This window comes from Psittacula echo, assembly GCF_963264785.1.
Source record: "Psittacula echo genome assembly, chromosome: 1".
Lineage (NCBI taxonomy): Eukaryota > Metazoa > Chordata > Aves > Psittaciformes > Psittacidae > Psittacula > Psittacula echo.
The window spans coordinates 134020884-134039633 of NC_137735.1; positions in this window are offsets into that span (position 1 = coordinate 134020884).

Here is an 18750-nt window from a genome sequence, read left to right on the forward strand (position 1 = left end):
ATTGCCAGTAGTTCAGGAAAGGCTGGCGCACCTCCTCCTGCAGCAGTGTTTGCTCATGGAAACATAAGGACAGATTCTTGTGTTGTCTCTTTGTAGGCAAGGGCATGAGACAAGCAGTTCCAGAAAGTGTTAACAAAAGGTAGCGAATGATGCTGCTCATCTTTGAAGGTGCCTATCCCCCTCCACTGACTAAAGAATAATGATCAGGAACTAATTTAGAATATACAGCTAATTTATAGACTTCTGAAGTCTATACAGGACTCTAATGTTAACAGTGGTGCTTTGATTTCTCTGTACTATGTGCTCACAAAATTAATCCATGCTCATTTGTGTCATGGTTACGAACACGTCCTGTTTCTTCTGCCATTTTTGTTGCAGTCAGTAGTCAATCTCTAATCCTCTCTGTTGATTTGTAAAACAAGGATTCAGATTTAAGAAATTCTTCCTACATCCATTTAATTAGCTTTGCATCTATTTTTCTGTGTTATTACTGCATTTTGTTCTTTGAAATCTTGATAATTTAATTTGCAAACGGCTGCTGCAAGGATAAAAAAAAGTAGCTTAAAAACATATCTTTGTGCTGCTTTTAAGCTGCGGTATTTCATTTATGGCATTTCCAGCCTACAAAACTTGATAAACTGCCTCATTCCTTTGATAATATGCAGTTCCATTACACGAAAGGTACATTGCATAAATGATACACAGTGAGCTCAAGCTTGGCTTGTACTTTTCCATGTCCAAATTCTGAAGAAAGAATCACCAAACCAGGCTCATCAGCTAAACAGCATCTGTTTTGCATGTCTAGCTGCACACAGCTTTTTGTCTTACCAGGCTGTAGGGCTCCAGTCGTACTATCTGGATGGACATCCCACCTGGAAGCGGATGTCTCTGCTCAGCATCTGAGGTCTGAACCATGAATGATCACTTATCTCAGCCTTGAGGTCCTCAGCATGTTTCCTTTGGGCAAACCTCATCTTTAAGCAGAGCTTGCCTGGTCCCTCTATGGCCAATGCTAAGAAATGGACACTCCTGGCTGTGTTTCCTCTCAGCCCAGAGCAGTTCCTTGAAATAAGCCAAACAAATTTCTGCCTCTACCTTCCTTCTGGAGAGCATAAATTTCTTTCCATTGGCTAGAAACGGAAATAAGAGTTACCGCCTGGTGACTCTGCCTTAATTAGCTCCATACAGACACAGCTTCATTTCAGAACCATGTTTAAAAAGATATGTCTTTTTAATTTCCACGGGTTACAACATCAGGGATTAATCTTGCATAAACCATGTAACAAAATAAATTTGGAGAACTGACAAAACTACGCATCAAACACCAGGAGTTTTCAGATCCTGAGAGCTTCTTTAAGAAACACTGCGGAGATTAACTCCACACCTTCAGATGATGTCTGCAGCCATGGGCATCAGATAAGTAGTATGACTTCTCATTACAGCAGCAAGATGAATAGGTTGGAATACAAACCCAGGGTCCTTTTTGCTGTTCCTGCTGGCAAGCATCCCCTCTGATAAAGCAGAGAACAACAAATCGACATACCAGTTGCTAGAGAGCTGGAAATAAACATTGTTCCTTAGACTTCTGGCTGAATTAGGAAATGAAATGTTTCTTTAGCCTTTTTTGGGTCCTGAAAGCAACTTAAAATATCCTTTTACAAGTCAGTCTGCTAAGTGTTCTCAAAATTTGCCATCAGAAGCCATTGCAAAATACGACAATTTGGAAATACTGGAAAATATTTTGTTGAGTTACGATCTTACAAAATTTGACTGAGTTGATTTTACAGGTTTACAGGTTGTTTTAACCAGTTTTGCAAAATGTACAATAGAGCTGTTTTAGACCTTTTGGGTTAGTTTGTCTCAACATTATTTGTTTCTAATGAAACTTGTTAAATCTATATTAGCATTTTGTGGGGTTTTTTATGTTTGATAAAAACATTTCAGCCTTCAAAATTCTGCAATCGTTTTTCACAGAAGAATCATCAAAAATAATTAAAATGCAGAACCTACTTCCACACTGCACACACTGACTGTTGTGGGGTGGCATCAGGAACACTGATAGGGCACTGATTGTGCCCTGCTGCTATTCTCTATTATAAAGGAGCAACAAATAGAAGAAGTTCTTGTATTTTAAGCTATGTGTGGCTATGGGCTACTGTGTATTAAGACTTCCTGTTGTTGCCAGTAGATAGCAGTGTATGTCTTCTGAGCTTAAAATATTTCTTACTCAGTTAATCTATAGAACTTGCTTTTTATGTATTAGTATTTATTTAAATTCTTGCTGAAGTGTGATGCAGGATTTATGGAAAGAAATTTGTGGAATAGTGTATGTTAAATACAATATAATAAAGTAATATTAGCTGCTCCTTACTAATTTTTGTTGAAAATTATGAGCTGCAAAATAGAAAGGATGAAAAAGGTGCAGACCTTGTGATGTTCCACTTATGCAGACTCACAGAAAATCGATGGGTTAAAATGGAGTTCCTCTGATTTATATCAGTATAGTGGGAGGAAAATTTGTCCCACAGTCTATGAATTCCTAAGTCTTCTAAGAAAGTAGAAGGGAGAAAAATGTACCTATCATAGGTCGAAGGGTTGTCTATAATCACCTGCTGTATTTGTTGCTATATTCCTTTGGAAAAGGTACTGCTTTGGTCAGCAGTGTGATAGCCAAAGGATGTGAGAGTACTGTGCTTAAAAATGAGTCACTGTCAGTCCATTACAACATGTTGAATGACCTGATTTAATTGACTTCAGCAGTTCAGTCTCTCTATTCTTAGAAGTGTTTTGAAGCAAACCTTTCCCTGTCTAATGCATGTGGAAGTTAAAAATGCAGTCAGCTAAAAGGTGAATCAGGCCTGCTTTCCCACTGCCCATCTCTGCAGAAATAAAACTGAAGTGCTTGCTAATGCAAAAGTAAGAGGCTCTGCCTTGCAGAGCTTTACTCAAACAAATTATCACTCTGATGTTAAGTGGGCTGTGATTCAAAGATTGCACGTTTCTGATGAACATCATTGAAAAAACCTGCAGAAAAAATTAATGCCAACATTGTTACAGGAAGACACTGAAATTAGCACCAGTGACTTGTCTGCAGGCAGGGAGATTGGAAGGAAGGAGGATAAAGAAGAAGAAAATAAATTAAACAGTTGACCAAAATTCAACAGAATCATAGCCAACTCGAAGCAGCAAATAAAACTACCTTCTCTATTACTTTAGAGACATTTATTATTGTTTTTTTATTTATGGAGTTTATTATTAGGTGCCTCCCTTGATTGGTGTATTCAGGAGTTCAAAGGACTTGAATAAGTTTAATATTTGAATGTGAGGGTAAATATAAAATTTGGAGATTTTTCATTTTGAGTTCATTGGGTTTTTGGTTTTGATGGGCCAAGGTGATGTTCTTCAGGGAACCATGAGCCTGAAGCCAAAGCATGATCAGCCCTCAAGATTGACTGTGTCTGATGTAATGGTATCAAAAACCATACAATTAAAAGCTTTTAAATGTTAGAGAGAGACTGAGCAAAATGACCAGTGCTGCCACTGGTTTTATTCTTCTTGGGATAAATGTCATCCTGCAAGGGCAGAGGTGTAGACTTTTCCTTCTGTTGCCTTGAGCTTTCTGAGGATTTTTCTGGGGGAAGCCATTTATTCCCTTCCAGGGATTTTCTACAGCTCTTCTTTGTTATTTATATAAATTCTATATTCGCCTACCCTGCAATCATTCATGGGAGGCTGGAGGAGGTACCTGGGGGCAGAACCTGCAGCCACCACAATGGATGGAAACTTTCCCCTTGAGAGGGGAAACAAGGAAACCACCAGTAGAGATTGAAATTCACATTCTAAAAGCGGTGTTGGCTCTAAGGTACTGTGCAATACAATTGGGAGCTTATGCTTTGTGTCCAAGTCCCCTTAACATCTCAGAGGAGCCCACTGCAGTCAAAGTCCCATTTTTGTCTGATGATGACCTACTGCTGTTGGAATGAGGCTGATATAAGTCAAATGAGAAGTAGGAGCACAGCTTCCACTGCTAACTGCAGTGCTTCTATCCGCGTCTTAATCATATGCTCTCTGAAATGTTTCTCTTAATTTCCCTTGTGGCCAGCTCTTTGAAGTTTTAATATGTGACCTGTTGCCATCTACTTGAATAGGTCTTTTTTTCCTATTTTTTTCTTTTTCTATGCTCTCTGGAACATTATATTTCTCAGCTCTGTCCCTTTTAATCACTTGTTTTATTAATGAAAAGTATTTTCATAAACCTGTTCTTTCATCATACCTATGTTATGCAATGAACCCATATAGTTTATCTAGGTCAGGTAATCTACTTAAATAGCATTGAAATAAATGAATAGCTAAATGTGAACTTCAGTGAGGTCCTGCTATGACCTATACTGTATTGTAACTAGAGCTGGTCAAAATGAGTGAAAATTATGTCAATAATAATTGCTTTCATTTTTGAAAGATTTCTATTTTTCAGAGGTTTTTTTCTTCTGGATTTTTTGTTTGTTTAATTTGAGTTTTTAATAGGAAAATAGCATAGGTCTGCATCTATTTTCAAAGGCAAAAGAATTAAGAGTGAGGTGGATTGAGAACTGGCTGAATGGCAGAGCTCAGTGAGTTGTGATCAGTGGCACAGAGGCTAGGTGTAGATCTCTAACTAGTGGTGTCCCCCAGAAGTCAGTCCTGGGTCCATTCTTGTTCAACTCGTTTGTCATTGGCTTGGATGAAGAGACAGGGTGCCTCCTCAGCAAGTCTGCTCATCATACAGAACTGAGAGGAGTGGCTGGTACCCCAGAGTGCTGTGTTGTCATTTGGAAGGATCTAGACAGGATAGAAGGATAAGAGATGGGCAGAGAGTAACCTATCAAGTTCAAAGGCAAGTGCAAGGTCCTGTCCCTGGAGAGCAACAACCTCATAAACCAGGACAGGCTAGAGACTGACCTGCAGAGAATGGCCTGGGGTCCTGGTGGACAAGAAGTTGTCCATGAGCTAGCAATGTGCCCTTGTGGCCAAGAAGGCCAGTTGCATCCTGGGGTGCATTAGGAATAACATTGCCAGCAGGCTGAGGGAGGTTTTTACAGAGCCGCTCAACCAAATAGGTAGCAAAGTGGCCTTTGCAATGAAAATGGTAAATCTGGGAAGGATCTATACACACTGGAAAGCTGTGCAGCTTCCAATTGCCCTCATAAACTTAGTCTGAAACTGCATTGTAGTTATACTCAATTAAACAAATAAGTAAAATAATAACTATAGCTGTATAGCTAGTATTGAGGAAAAGACACTTTCAAAGAAAGCTGAAAATTTATAATTCCAAGGCAAATCATAAGTAATCAAATCATATATAAATTCAAACCACTCCATATTATTTGAAATATATTAATGAGGTTTGGAAAACATGGGGAGCATTGCATAGCTTATGGATTGCTGTTTCCATCCTTCTCTTTGACTGAATTTTCCATTGCTCTGGTTGCGACAGAACTACCGAGAACTGATGTCTCTGTGTGCTTCTGCCTGAGCCTTGTTAAGGCCTGCTGGGTTTGTGGGCACTGTGGTAGCAACTTGTTTTGGAGAAGGAATGAGGAGGGTTCACCTTCTGCCTTTAATTCCGTCTTTTGCAGTGCTTGGATTCACATGGTGTAAAAAATTGTCATGACTACATGGCCAGATAGATGCTCATAGGTCTTATCAAGATCAATGGACCAGTTCTTGCTAACACATTTAATATGTTGATAGTGGTGGTTGTGATATCTCTAAGCAATAGCCAGATCTAAAAGAAGCAAGGGAAATTTTCCTTCCTGGAATTCTTGGGAGAGCAGCACAAGTCTGGTTTGAGTCAGAGCTTTAAGGCGGTTTCTAGCCTGGTAGCAAAAAGCTTCCATAAAATTTAGATCCTGAAATACTTAGTTAGAAACAGATGGTGACGTCAGGCTGTGCTTTGTGAACCCAGAAGGGAAATGGGGCAGGAAGATTGGTAAGGAACTGGAAGTTACGCTCTTTTCTTTCCGAATTGGTAGTGTTATGATAATAAAATTAATTTGCATCATCTGTACATTCTCAAGTTATTTGATAGATTACTCAATAAAAGAATGAATCTGGCCACGGTAAGAGGTACTTAATGGGCCAGTAATTAACTGATATTCAAGCAAGTATAATCTGGAACACAGAATATTGAAGTAGAAACTCACACATAAATAATTTGCATTTGTAGGCTTAGAATACACTTTTATTTCTTCAAAGTAATTTGCAAATTTTAGGCTTGGAAACATTTCCTTTTGGAAGTGGCTTGGGGTTTTCTTCTTTCTCGTATTCTTCTCTCTTCTATTGACCGTCTTCACTGCCCCCTGAGAGAGGGAGGTAGATGTGAGGGAGGGAGAAAGGACACATAGGTGAGGAGTCGCTGCCCATGGCAGGGTGGTTGGAACTGGATGACCTTAAGGTCCTTTCCAGCACAAACCATTCTGTAAGTCTATGATTCAAAGAAATAAACAATTATCAATTATTTTCACATTTCATCAAAACAACAAATTCTTTTTTTTTTTAGGTTATTATTTTTTCACAGTTTTCTAGTACAAAGAGCCCAAACTAAGTGTTTATTGAGTCTGGTTGGAATCTTCTTTTGTTATTAGAGAGCTTTTTGTCCTTTTTTTATTACATGTCAACTTTATAAATATAGTGTTTATGGCTTTAGCACAGTGTTATTAAATAGCTGTGTCTTATTGGCTTTTATGAATTTCTGTGTGAAAAGCAAACGAGGCTGGAATATTGAATCTAATAACATTATTCATCATTGATCTTGAGAAACTGTTCTGATAAAAATTTTAGTCACTTCAATGAGGACTAAGATAACGAATTTATTAAAATTAATTAGAAAATAAATCAAACCATAGCGTTGTTTCAAAAAGTACCCCAAATTTTATTTTTATGCCACATCGTTAATAGTTTCAGCTTCTATCTTTAATAAGCAAGTTACCATTGACTGGCTGACAAGGCAAGGGATCGTAACAGTATTTTATGCTTTCCACTAAAACTGTTGGAGAAAGTCTGATGACACTTTTTCATAATGGAACTACTTGGTCAAAACAGAATTTGTAAGTTCTTATATTCCAGTTTCAACATAACAGGTTTTCTTCTGCAAAATGCAAAAGGCTAGAAGAAGAAGAGTCAGCAAGAGGAAAAAACTCTAGAATTAGCCAGGGAGGTGGTGCACACAAAAGCAAGTGAAGGTGCAGGAGGAATCCAGCCCTAGATTTGGACATGTGGCACTGAACAGATACTTGCAGCTGCCCACATGTGAGCAGGGCAGTAGCAATCTGGTCTATCCAGTGGAATATGGAAAGCAATTCAGCTTGTCCTGAAGCTGACATCAAGGACTCTGTTCAGTTGCTCAAATGTATGTGTCTAATACCACAGGGGACAACCTTGAGTATGAGAATACTCAAGATGTATGTGTCCTGTGGATAGGATACCCTATGGGTCTGCATGTGGGCTACCTGATCAAGTCCTCACAGCCATCCATGTTAACAGTTGTTAGTCTTTTGAGAAGGGAAGATACTATGCTAGCTGTATAAAGAAGCATGGTAAGGCTCAGAATAAGGAAATTCTAAGGGCTCTACAGGTGATTATTGGTAGAATCCAAATAAGTAGTTCTGCCAACACACAGTACTAATTTATTTGGTGATTTCAGCAACCCCATGTACAACAGTACATCAAAGCACAGAAGGAGTAATCAGTCTATTCTGACTTGGTGAATAATATTCCCAAGGATGCTTCTTGCTTGGAATTATTGATTTGTGAAAGTTCCTCTCTCTCACACATACACAAGATTTGCTGTATATATGCCAGATTTGAGAATGTAGTAACCAGTTTTGAAAGTCCAAGTTATCTATATCCCAAGTAACTTTATCACAGCTATCAGAAGGATAACTTGTGAAGATTTGTACTTCAAGCTGTGCTGAAATTCTTTCACCTTTTACTTTAGGAAGGTATGGAAATAAAAAAGAGAGAGAAGATGCCATAAAAATATTAACAGTGTATGCCATAGTATATTAGTAAATGCTTGAGTACACTGCCAGCATATACAGAAACAGTAAAACTCGGATACCCTAGAGAGGACATGAACGTTGCTGTCGTCCATGCTTAATTTCATAAACTGAGAGAAGTGCTTTTGCCACACTGTAAAATATGTTCTGGTGCTACTTCAGCACAGTCATTCACAACCATAGATTGTCTCCCAAATTATAAAAAAGAAAAGCAACAAACAACAATCCAAATCCACTATAGAAAAGAGCTTGCAGATATCTTTGTTTCATTACACTGATGGCAGAATAAGGAAGAGACTGTCTTCATATAATAGAGAATCTGCAAATAAAAAGCCACAGGTCAACAGTGTTTTAGGATTACATCTAGAGGATGCTGCTGAGGTCATTGATTTTGCTTTTAGCTACTAACATATTTGCTTCAACTACAGAAGCTGCTCCTCAAAAGAACTATGAGAACAAACATTCTTATTCATTGCTTTCTTTTTAAAAATAACACCAGAAAGCCTTGAAGAATAAGCTACTACTTATCAACACTTCCAGAGGTGTGTTCTCTGGGTTTTTTTGCATGGTTAGTCTAGCTGGAGACTTAAAATCAATTAACTAAAAGGTCTTCATCACCTCTGAAATTCCACTCATTCACATCGGTAACTACAGAAGGTCTCCATGAAGCAGTGGTTTCTCAAAGAGTTAATTGAAATGCGGGAACAACTTCATACTGATTCAGCAGACATAGCTTTAAGCTTCAAAGGAATTGTGATTTACCACTTGCTTCTTTGTCTATTTAAATTAATCATGTTGCTGAAAAGCAAGCAAAAGGAAATGCTGGGGGTCTCAGAGTCATTCCAGCATTAATGTTAAGATACATTAGTCCTGTGAGATATAAATTCCGAAATTATATATTTTATTTTTATTTCTTTAATAAAATATTTATTTCACAAAATATTTATTTCATTTATCTTTCCTGCAAACGGAGGATTTCCCCCCCCCCAAATCTCTGTACTGTACACCACATCTGGGTTTATTAATCTTAAATACACTAACATAGGAAAACACCCCCAGGGCCTGGCTCAAGTTTTACGGAAGTAATACAAAGCTTATCAGATCTGTGGTTTTCTTACTCTCTAGATGGAGTAGGCTGCCCAGCAATCCCAGCATGATTCATGAATTCAGATAGACACACACTACTGCTTCAGACATCCTGATGTTTGGCAGCAGTTTATGTCAACACACAGAGAATGAATCTGTGGAACACCTACACTCTGCACTTGTATTTTGATCAGCAGACATGCAAAGGCATAAGGCCAGAAAGAGCAATTTCAAGGATGCCACTGGGTTTATTCCCATGCATTCTCCAGCTGAATGATGGGAAAGTGGGACTAGCAGAGAGACCTTATCCAGCTTCTATGGGTGACACCATTGCTGGACGGAGAGGGTGTACTTAAGCAGAGTCCATCTGCAGCTGCAAAACTTAGCTCCCTCTAACTCTTAATGATTCCTGATTACCAGTAATGCCTCATGCTATGGATTACTTCACTTCTTTTGCCCCATATCTCGTCTCTTAGTAGCTGTTAGCCCAGGTCTGGCCATCAGTAAGTCCCTCTGTGTCTGCATGAATCTGTTTATTTCTGTGAGCTACTTATAGAATAACTGCTGCTGCTTCAGAGGCTGACATGGCTCTGCGTCCTTCTCTGACACTGCTCCAGAGGGTCTACCACTGGGAAAGATCCTCATGTTACTTATCCTGCACCATCATATACAAGAGAAATCTCTTCCACTGTGTCTGCCTGGCACTGTCTGATCAACAAGAGATTGTTGTCACTCAGCAAGGAACATCTCAGCCACACACAGACATCGATCACATGTCTGTCTATGTCATGATGACTTTTCAGGACATGCCACTAGCATGTGCCTTGAGTCACTTGCTCCTTGTCATAGCTTTGAATGTCGGTGGGCAACTGTGCCCTCTCTGGTACGTGGGGCCATGCCTGCAATGGGAGGTGAGGAGCCGGAGAGGACAGTCCTGGCCATTATGCTGAAAATCTGTAGCTGCATGCCAGGAAGGTTCAGCCAAGAGGTGTCGGAAAGAAAAGCAATGTGGTAGGTTTGTGTGTGCCATCTGAGCTGGCACAGCCCTTCGGTCACCCCAGAGCTGACCTTCCTGCTGGTGATGGCACATGGTGGAAAAGGAGAAGTACATGTGGCTCTAAAAGGCCTCAGAGAGCTCAAATAAACCCAGCCTTTCTCACCTCTGACTCCAGGGAAAGGCACAAGACATATATAAATTCCTAACTGTACCCTGCCCTCTGGAATGACAGGAGCATCATGTCACCATTGACCCACAGCTGCATGCAGCAGCTTTCCCTAATGCTGGAGTTTGAATTCGTTCCCACAATAGTTACCCTGTCAGTGAAGAAATCTGTCAGTATTGGCTCTGTTTCTTTCCTTATGTGCAGCTGATCCCTGTGTCCTCTTCAGGCCTCCTGCTCAGAGCACTGACCAGTGCTGTGGCACCTGCTCCATTCTCCCAAGATGTTTTCCCTTACCCCAGGCGTGGGTATGTAGGGATTATAGAATCACAGAATGGTCTGTGTTGGAAGGGACCTTAAAGCTTATCCAGTTCTACTGCCCCTGCCATGGGCAGGGACACCTTCCACTGGACTAGGTTGCTCCAAGCCCCTTCCAACCTGTCCTCGAACACTGCCAGGGATGGTGCAGCCACAGCTGCTCTGGACAGCTCTTTCCAGTGTCTCACCATCCTCACAGTGAAGAACTACTTCCTAATATCTAATTTAAATCTGCCTTCTTCCAGTGTAAAGCCATTCCCCCTTGTCCTATCACTACATGCCCTTGTATATCACTGGGTGGCGGGAGGGTCTACCTCATCTTGCAGAAGTGATAGGTAGAAGTTGCTCACATTAAGTAGTCTTTCTATGTCTTGCTGGAGTATTTTACAAAATGATTCTCTGTCCTCCAGTAAAGAGCAAGCCCTGAAAGACTCCCAGGGAAAGCAGAGGTGGCACTTCCTCAGTTTCTAGGAATTAAACTCTTTCCTATAGAAACCCTCATGAAGGGTAGCTGCTCAGCATTCTCACTTCTTAGATGTGCGATCTTCTCATTACAGCTTTTGGGATGAGCAGAAATCTGTAATTATATATTTAACCTGGAAGGAGTGCAATGTCTGCTGCACCCTTAACATTCTTTGAAGTGAGAAGGGTCAATTCGTATCACCATTTCCGTTGCCATCAGTTTTGTCCTTGTGTTTTCTATAAATACAAGTTTAATTACTAGCTCATGATTATTAACCACTGTCATTGCACTGAAAAAAGGCTGTGATAAAATGGATCCTTACTAACAGCACTGCACTCTCAGAGTTTTCACAGCAGTACCTCCATGATTAAGGCTGGGATCTTCAAAGTAGCTTGAACCTGCTATTGAATTGAAATGAGATACAAGCACCTAACCCCCTTAGGATCCTTTGAAGATCCCAGCTGGAAGTTATTTTTCAGTGCTTTCTGATTTTTGCATCTACTACAGAACCATCATGGCTAAGGTGAACTATCCTTGCCTGTTTTCTCTGAGATGCACTGACAGCAGACCTGCTATCAGTTTTTATCACCTGGACTGGTGATAATTGTGTGGTTCTGGAAACCTGTTGGGAGCCATGAAGGTGTACAGATGTAGTTGCAGGTATGATGAGAAGAGGCAGGGCTGAGAGTTTCCTTGAGCTGCTGAGGAACCCTTTCACATTGTGCAATTTGTAAATATGAATTAAATCCTGTTAGCCCTCAGGACACTGTTTACTGCAAAATTGACTCTGAAGGTGTCACCAGACCGTGATCCCCTCCTCAGTTTTACCAGGGTGCGTCACTTTACCAAGGTGTAAAATGCAGCACAGGAGAATTCAGACCCCTTCTTGAAAACTGGTGAGGAAATTCAGGGTATTGGGAGGAATCACTTAACAAACATTTATTGCAGTTATCTGAAGCATGCAGTACCAGTTGCAGAGTACTGAAGAAGCGTGTCGTAACCTGGTCCTGAGAAATACAGATCTCTGTTCAAAAAGCCTGCTGGCCACAGCCTCCCTTGTGGTCAATGTTACAACTGAGTTTTCTCACTCCAGGCGTTGAGACCCATCTATCCTTCCCTTGAGTATCGGCACTGTTTCAGCCTCAGTTCCAGGTCTCCCGTTCATAGATGATTCTAGAGATTTATTGCCAGAATGAAAATTATGGCACACATTGTTTGCTTAACTGAGCAGGCTATGGATGTATTTATCAATGGGCATGTACCTGACTGCTTGAGTGTATAGACCCCTACCCTCTACACCCATATCCCTCTTCTAAGTAATCTTCTGTAGTAGTTTTCTGCTGGTTTTTGATTGTTCTCTGGTTTAAGTACGTGACTGCTTTGTTGCAGTTTAAATGCCACCTATCACAAGCACTTAGGACTGAAGTGTGCATATGAATACAGTTTTATGTGCGGCAAGTCACTAAACTTAAATAATTTCAGGAGGTTTAAAAGAACTCAAAAGGCATAATTCCTTCCCTGTTTTCCCCTTTTCTTCCACAGGAAAAAAGTGCTGGGGAATGGAAAAGAGAGATGGCAAAACAGCCATCAGGGCCCCAAAAACTCCAGTGCTGGAGCACAGAGAGCCGACATGGCACTGCAGCCTACCAGAGGATAACCTGGCTCTGGGTCCCTGCCCAGAGCCTGACCCTGCCAACACCAGGCTGGCCTCACTCTGTCCTTTCCCAGCTGATCACTGCACTATGAATGGAGCAGTGGGGACATCAGGGTGATGGTGCCCACCATGGCAGCTCTCTGCCTGCATTGTCTGTGGGAGGACACCTCCCAGTCCAGCCTTGGAGCACCAGTCATGTCCCACATCCTGACACATGGACCACGCTGCACCAGCCACTGCTGCAGATCCCAGCCATAGATACGGGCTCATTTGGGACTGAATTGTAACATGCTTCCTGCTTTCTAGTCAGTTTTATTCCAATTTGTTTTAAAAGCAAAGTACATTTTCTCCTTGCATGCAAGATATAGTGTTTCTCTGTTTACCTGAATTCCAGCGTCGTTAATTTTACTCTGCAAGATTTTATTTTCTGCCTATCATTGCTTGGAGGGAGAGGAAAAGAAAACTGGCTTCAAATAGTAATAACCCATTTTGTGAGCAGAACTATTCATCTGCCTAGAGCAGAGCTAAGCCTGGCAGTGCTGGGCATCTGAAGCTCATGAAGCCATTGTGGTGGAAAGGAGTTAAAAGAGCAGCCAGTTCTAAGGACTTCAGTATTTTTCCAGTAGTTAGACATTCTCGGAGACCTTAACCCATGTGTTGGACTTCATAAATTACTCCAGAAGGTCACAGATACTTTCTTGACTCATTAAATATTATCTTTTCCATGCTTTACTTTTTCTGAGTGTTTTTGATTCCACAGACTTAGATTAGACTATGATTCTTGTCTTGTAGATAAAAATATGTATGTAATAAAGGGCCATATCACAGACCCTTGGAGCTCCCTTGGAGGCTTGGCTTCCTGAGACAGGACATAGTGAGAAATTGTCAGCATGACTTTAACTCAAGGCTTTTTCACAGCACCATTGACCTTCTTCTCAAAACCTAAGCAGATGGAGAAGTCACAAAGGTGTATCTAGCTTCAGTGTTGTGAATTAGTTTATGTTACTTGTACTGTGGCTGCATAAGTAAAGATAAACATCAGCGGGATCCGTCCCTTTCTGCATAGGTGTGTGGTGGAGGAGCTGATGGTTTTGACTGTATTAACCTGTCAGATAAAATAGTTATTATATGGCACTCCTGCCTTTGCACTAGCTCTATTATATGTGCTCCTGTAAAGATGAGACAGCCAAATTATCCAGTTTAGCTGCATACGTAGCAGCCTGAGGCAATCAAGAGGGAAGTTCTGCCATGAAATGTATAATTGCTGGAACCATGTTTGTCCATGATTGCTGTCATTTCGGTCATCCCATTTTATACTTCTCAGAAAGAAGCATCTACTCTATTCCCTGTGCCCAGTATCAGTGCTGGCACCTCATCTCTCCTCCTTGCCATAACATCAGTCATCTGTGCTGTGTTTCCACTTGGAAGCAAGGCTGGTCTGAATTGGGTTTCCCAGCTATTCCTATGAGTACCAGCTTTCACTGCTGCAACACCACTTGCTGTAACAGGAGAACAAAGGGAGTATTTCAGTTTCATCTTTGATACTGCTACTGCTGTGAGTCTGGGCAGTTTGGGCTGTCTGCCTGGCTGTGTGTGATGGTAGTGCTGAGGGCATTCAAACAATTTGGGTGTTCTCTGGAGGATCTATGACTGGGAAGTCCTCTACTGGAGTATCTGGTCAAAGGTCCAGGTCAGGACAGAGTAAAGCATTTCCTTAATCATACAGAAGTGTTTCTAACTGACCCTCTATAAAGTGGAGGGTGTCTTGATTTCCAGAACCAGTGTTCTGCTGGTGCCTGTTGAATATGTGAAGCTTGGTGCCAGAGGGAAATTTCTTCAGTTAGTAGAATTTTTCCCAATTCTGGACATTGGGTCTGAAGGATAGCCTAGTGGGAGAACACCTGCCAGGTACAGAAGAGATAAGTCATATGTAATGATACATTCGTAGGAATCACAGTAATCACATAATTGAAACTCTCAGGCTGAGGAGGTGATCAAACCCAGCTCTGTTTCTGATGATTTAGTTCCTTAATTAATAGAAACCCACCATTAGATCAGATTTTTAATGCCAAGGCTGTTATAATTGCTTTCTTTTGTCCCAGTAGATGTTCCCTGGTATGGCAGAGCAGACTCTTCACAGGATTAGGTGGAGCTTAGCTGCCTCCTGAGCTTGTCTGTGGCTCATGGAAGAGCTTAAGAGAATCACAGGATTATAGAATACAAGGTTGGAAGGGACCTAAGGATCATCCAAGTAAGGTCCACTCCTACTTGGAGAAGCATGACCTAGACTAGATGGCCCAGTACACTGTCTAGCCGAATCTTAAAAGTGTCCTGTGTTGGGGAATCCATCACTTCTCTGGAGAGATTATTCCAGTGACTGATTGCTCTCATTGTGAAAACTTTTTCTTTTGTGTCCATCTGGAATCTTCCTAAGCAACTTGTACTCGTCACCCCTTGTCTCTTTCATGTAACTCCTTGTAAAAAAGTCTCCATCTTCTTTGCAGCCACTGTTTTAATACTGGAACACGGTGGTAAGGTCTCCCCTGAGCTTCTTTTCTCTAGGCTGAACAAACCCAATTCTCTCATCCTTTCTTCACATGCCAGGCTTTCCAGTTCTCAGATCATCTCTGTTGCCCTTCTCTGAACTCTCTCCAGCCTGTCCACATCTCTTTTGTAGAGCAGATTCCTGCTGTGCAGGAGAGAGCACAACAACCCAACCATGTGCCCAGGCCAAGGTGTCCCTGGTAATGCCGATGGAGCGAGCAGGAACAGCCTCAGGACCCCGCTAGCTGCTCAAGTGGGGCTGCAGTATCTGATGACACCCTTCTGAAGCTGTCTGAATTACTCCTCGAAATGACAGCTTGACCATGACACCTACACGAGCCTTCTGGCACACAGACATATCCAGTCACATCCAATGCAGACATCACCCTGCTCCAATCACATAGTTCCCCCAGAAAGGGAAGCTAGCGTGTAGGCTGTAGGGAGCAGTGCTTTACACTGCAGCAGCGATCTGCCTAACAACTTTGACACAGCCTAAATCTGTACATCCCTTGATCTGTTAAAGCTGGTTTGTCAGATCAGAATGTGTTTATTTTCCTTTCAGAAGAAGCTTAGCACACTTAAAGCAGCATATAGAGCTTTTTCCTCACTTTTCCGTGATGCTCAAAGTATTGTTCCTCCAAGGGATGAAACAGCATAATAGTTTCTGGCTGTTACAGTTACATAGAAGGAAGGGAAGAAAACAGAGTAAGAGTGAGCTGTCAGCTAGGCGACCCTGTCACCTCAATACCTGTCTTATGTGATGAAGCTACGGCACAGAGAAGTAGTTTTCTTTTGGTGCAGAGAATAGATGAAGTCTGAGGAAGGGGTCCTCTGGCACTTTGCTGGCCTCTGCTAGGAGTCTCAAACTATGAGGAAAAATCTGTCCCTTTCTCTCTACCTGTCAGCACACTTGCTCTCTGCAGTAGGGTCTTTCTGGCATCTCTGTGATGAATTTCTTTTCAGGAATGATTTTAGAGGCAGGAGGTCTTTGTGTGTCTTTTGTAGCCCATCCAAGGCTCCATCCTACACTCCTGCTCAGTGGTAACCCCTCAGATGCTGCTCGTCTCTTGCTCTCTGCTGAATTGTTGCATCTTGAAGATGCTAAACACACGGGACTTTCGAGGACTAAATAAAAGCATTTTTTCCAGCTCCAGTCGAGTTACTGAAAGCAATTTTCTAGGTGTAACTGTCTGCATGTGTGGCACATTTGAATATACCCTTTTGTAGTGTTAATAGATACACTTTGAAGATAGCTACTCACAACAAATTAGTGAGGCATTCCAAGACAGAATTCTTACCAGCTAATTAAATTACCTGCCCAGCTTACTAGCATTAATCACTCTTATCCCAATATACCTGTGCAAACAGCCAGATTTTCATGTAAATTAAGTGATGTTAGAGATGGCTGATGAATGCCTTTGAATCTCTGGTGATTCTAACACTTACTACAGGAGAAAAAATAAATTGACTAGAAATCATTCTTGAGTAATGCTTCCACAGATTTACAATACTTTACCAATTTTCACACAAAGGGACTAGTCTTCTCCCCCATAAAAAAAAGGACATATTGTAAAGTCTTATTTCTGATGCTTAATAGTCAAGAACAGGAGCAACTGCAGCTGTCACACGTGTAAGTTTTGGTGACTTTAACAGACTGAAGTTATAATGGAAGTCTTTTGGTGGAGATCCATATTTCCCCAACAGATTATAACAATGACTGAAATAGAAAAAAGTACTTTTTATAGGTATGTTTTAGACCTACACAGCAGAGGGCCTAAACATCACCTTTCCTCTAAATAAATGATTCTGATGGGTTTTTTTTTGATTGCAAGCCACCACTGTGGTTTAACCCCAGCTGGCAGCTAAGTACCAAGCAGCTGCTTGCACACCCACCTCCTTGCTAGTGGGATGGGGAAGAGAATCTGAAAAAGGTAAAACTCAGGGTTGAGATAAGAACAGTTTAATAATCAAAATAAAGTAATAACAACAACAACAATAATAATAAACAATAATAATTGTAGTAGTAGTACTGAAAGAAAAGAGAGAGGAATAAAAGCCAAGAACTCCAAGTGATGCGTAATGCAATTGCTCACCATCCACAGACTGATACCCAGCCTGTCCCTGAGCAGTGACCAGCCCTTCAGGCCAACTGCCCCTAGTTTCACTAGATGCAAAAAGACTAGGGAAATGAGAGTTACCAAAGTCTTCACAAGGCTTATATTTTAAGTAATTTATGTTCACAAATAATTCACAGGGGAGGAATGTATTATAGTTTCTGGTTTTGCATTTCCTTTAGACCTAATGATCTACATCTAAAAGTTTTCTGTATGAGGCTGTAATGATACGGAGAGATTCAGCACTGGACACAGGTGACAAAATTGCATTTATTCCAACAAATGTAGGAAACTCATATCTTGAAGACTCAGGAGTAAGGTGAATCTGGTTTTGATCACGTGTAGTACTGCTGGGTTAAAGAACTAGAATTCAGACACGCATCACTCCTGGGACTTGATTACATAGTCCTCCTACTGATAAAGTCTGTTCTGCTGCCTCATATCATGGATCAGCATTAGTGTTATTATAGGTAGAGAGGAAATTCAGCCAAGGATGAAAGAATGATTAAATTATTGATTCCCTCTTCATCTGAAATATGGCATCGATCTCACATATTTTTTCAACTGCAGGGTTTCCTGCATTTCCATTTTCCAGAAACCTCCTGCATAAGCAGGATCAAAGATTGTGCTTTCGTGTAAATGGTTTCCTTTATGCAATATGATTTCTAACACATTCCTGTCCCAGAACATTCAGAGTCATACTTTACTTTTGTTGGTGGTATGTTCCTTTTAAAGACTCGTAAGCAAAGTGTCTCTCCTAAACTTATGAAATCTGATACTATTTCTGAATGTATTTCTGTGGTTTTCAGAGGTCAGTTTTCATCACGCTAAGTTCATGATGAAGTTACTTAAAAGTACACAAAATTCAAAGAGATTACACAATCTGTGGATGCAAATCAAAGAGACTAAAATAAACATCAAGGACAGGAAACATCAGGACAGTAAACTCACTTCAGTCTCAGGAGGTGCATTAGAAAGGAGAGAATTTAAGTGACCTAAAACTTGTGGAGACACAAGAGCTGGTAAGGGCTCAGAGGGAGTGCCCATCAGTTTGCCTGTGGTGAGCACAGCAAGGAAACCCTTTGGCTTTCTTTCTGCTGCCCTAGTCAGGGTTAAGAGCCATTCAGCAATATGTTTTTGTGTTTCCTTCAAGAGAAAACAGTGTTCTTTCTTCAAAAGACTAAGTGGAATAACCCTCACTAAACTGAAACCCATCCGTACGTCCAGAATGCCACCAGGAGGACAAAGGCTGCACCGCCTGCCAATGTCCCCACTGTCATAGGGCAGCCCAGCATCACACAGCATATAATTCGGCGCATGGGGTGGCTGAGATTATCAAGGCTTTGCTACAGGAAATCCCTTGGCCATGTAAAAT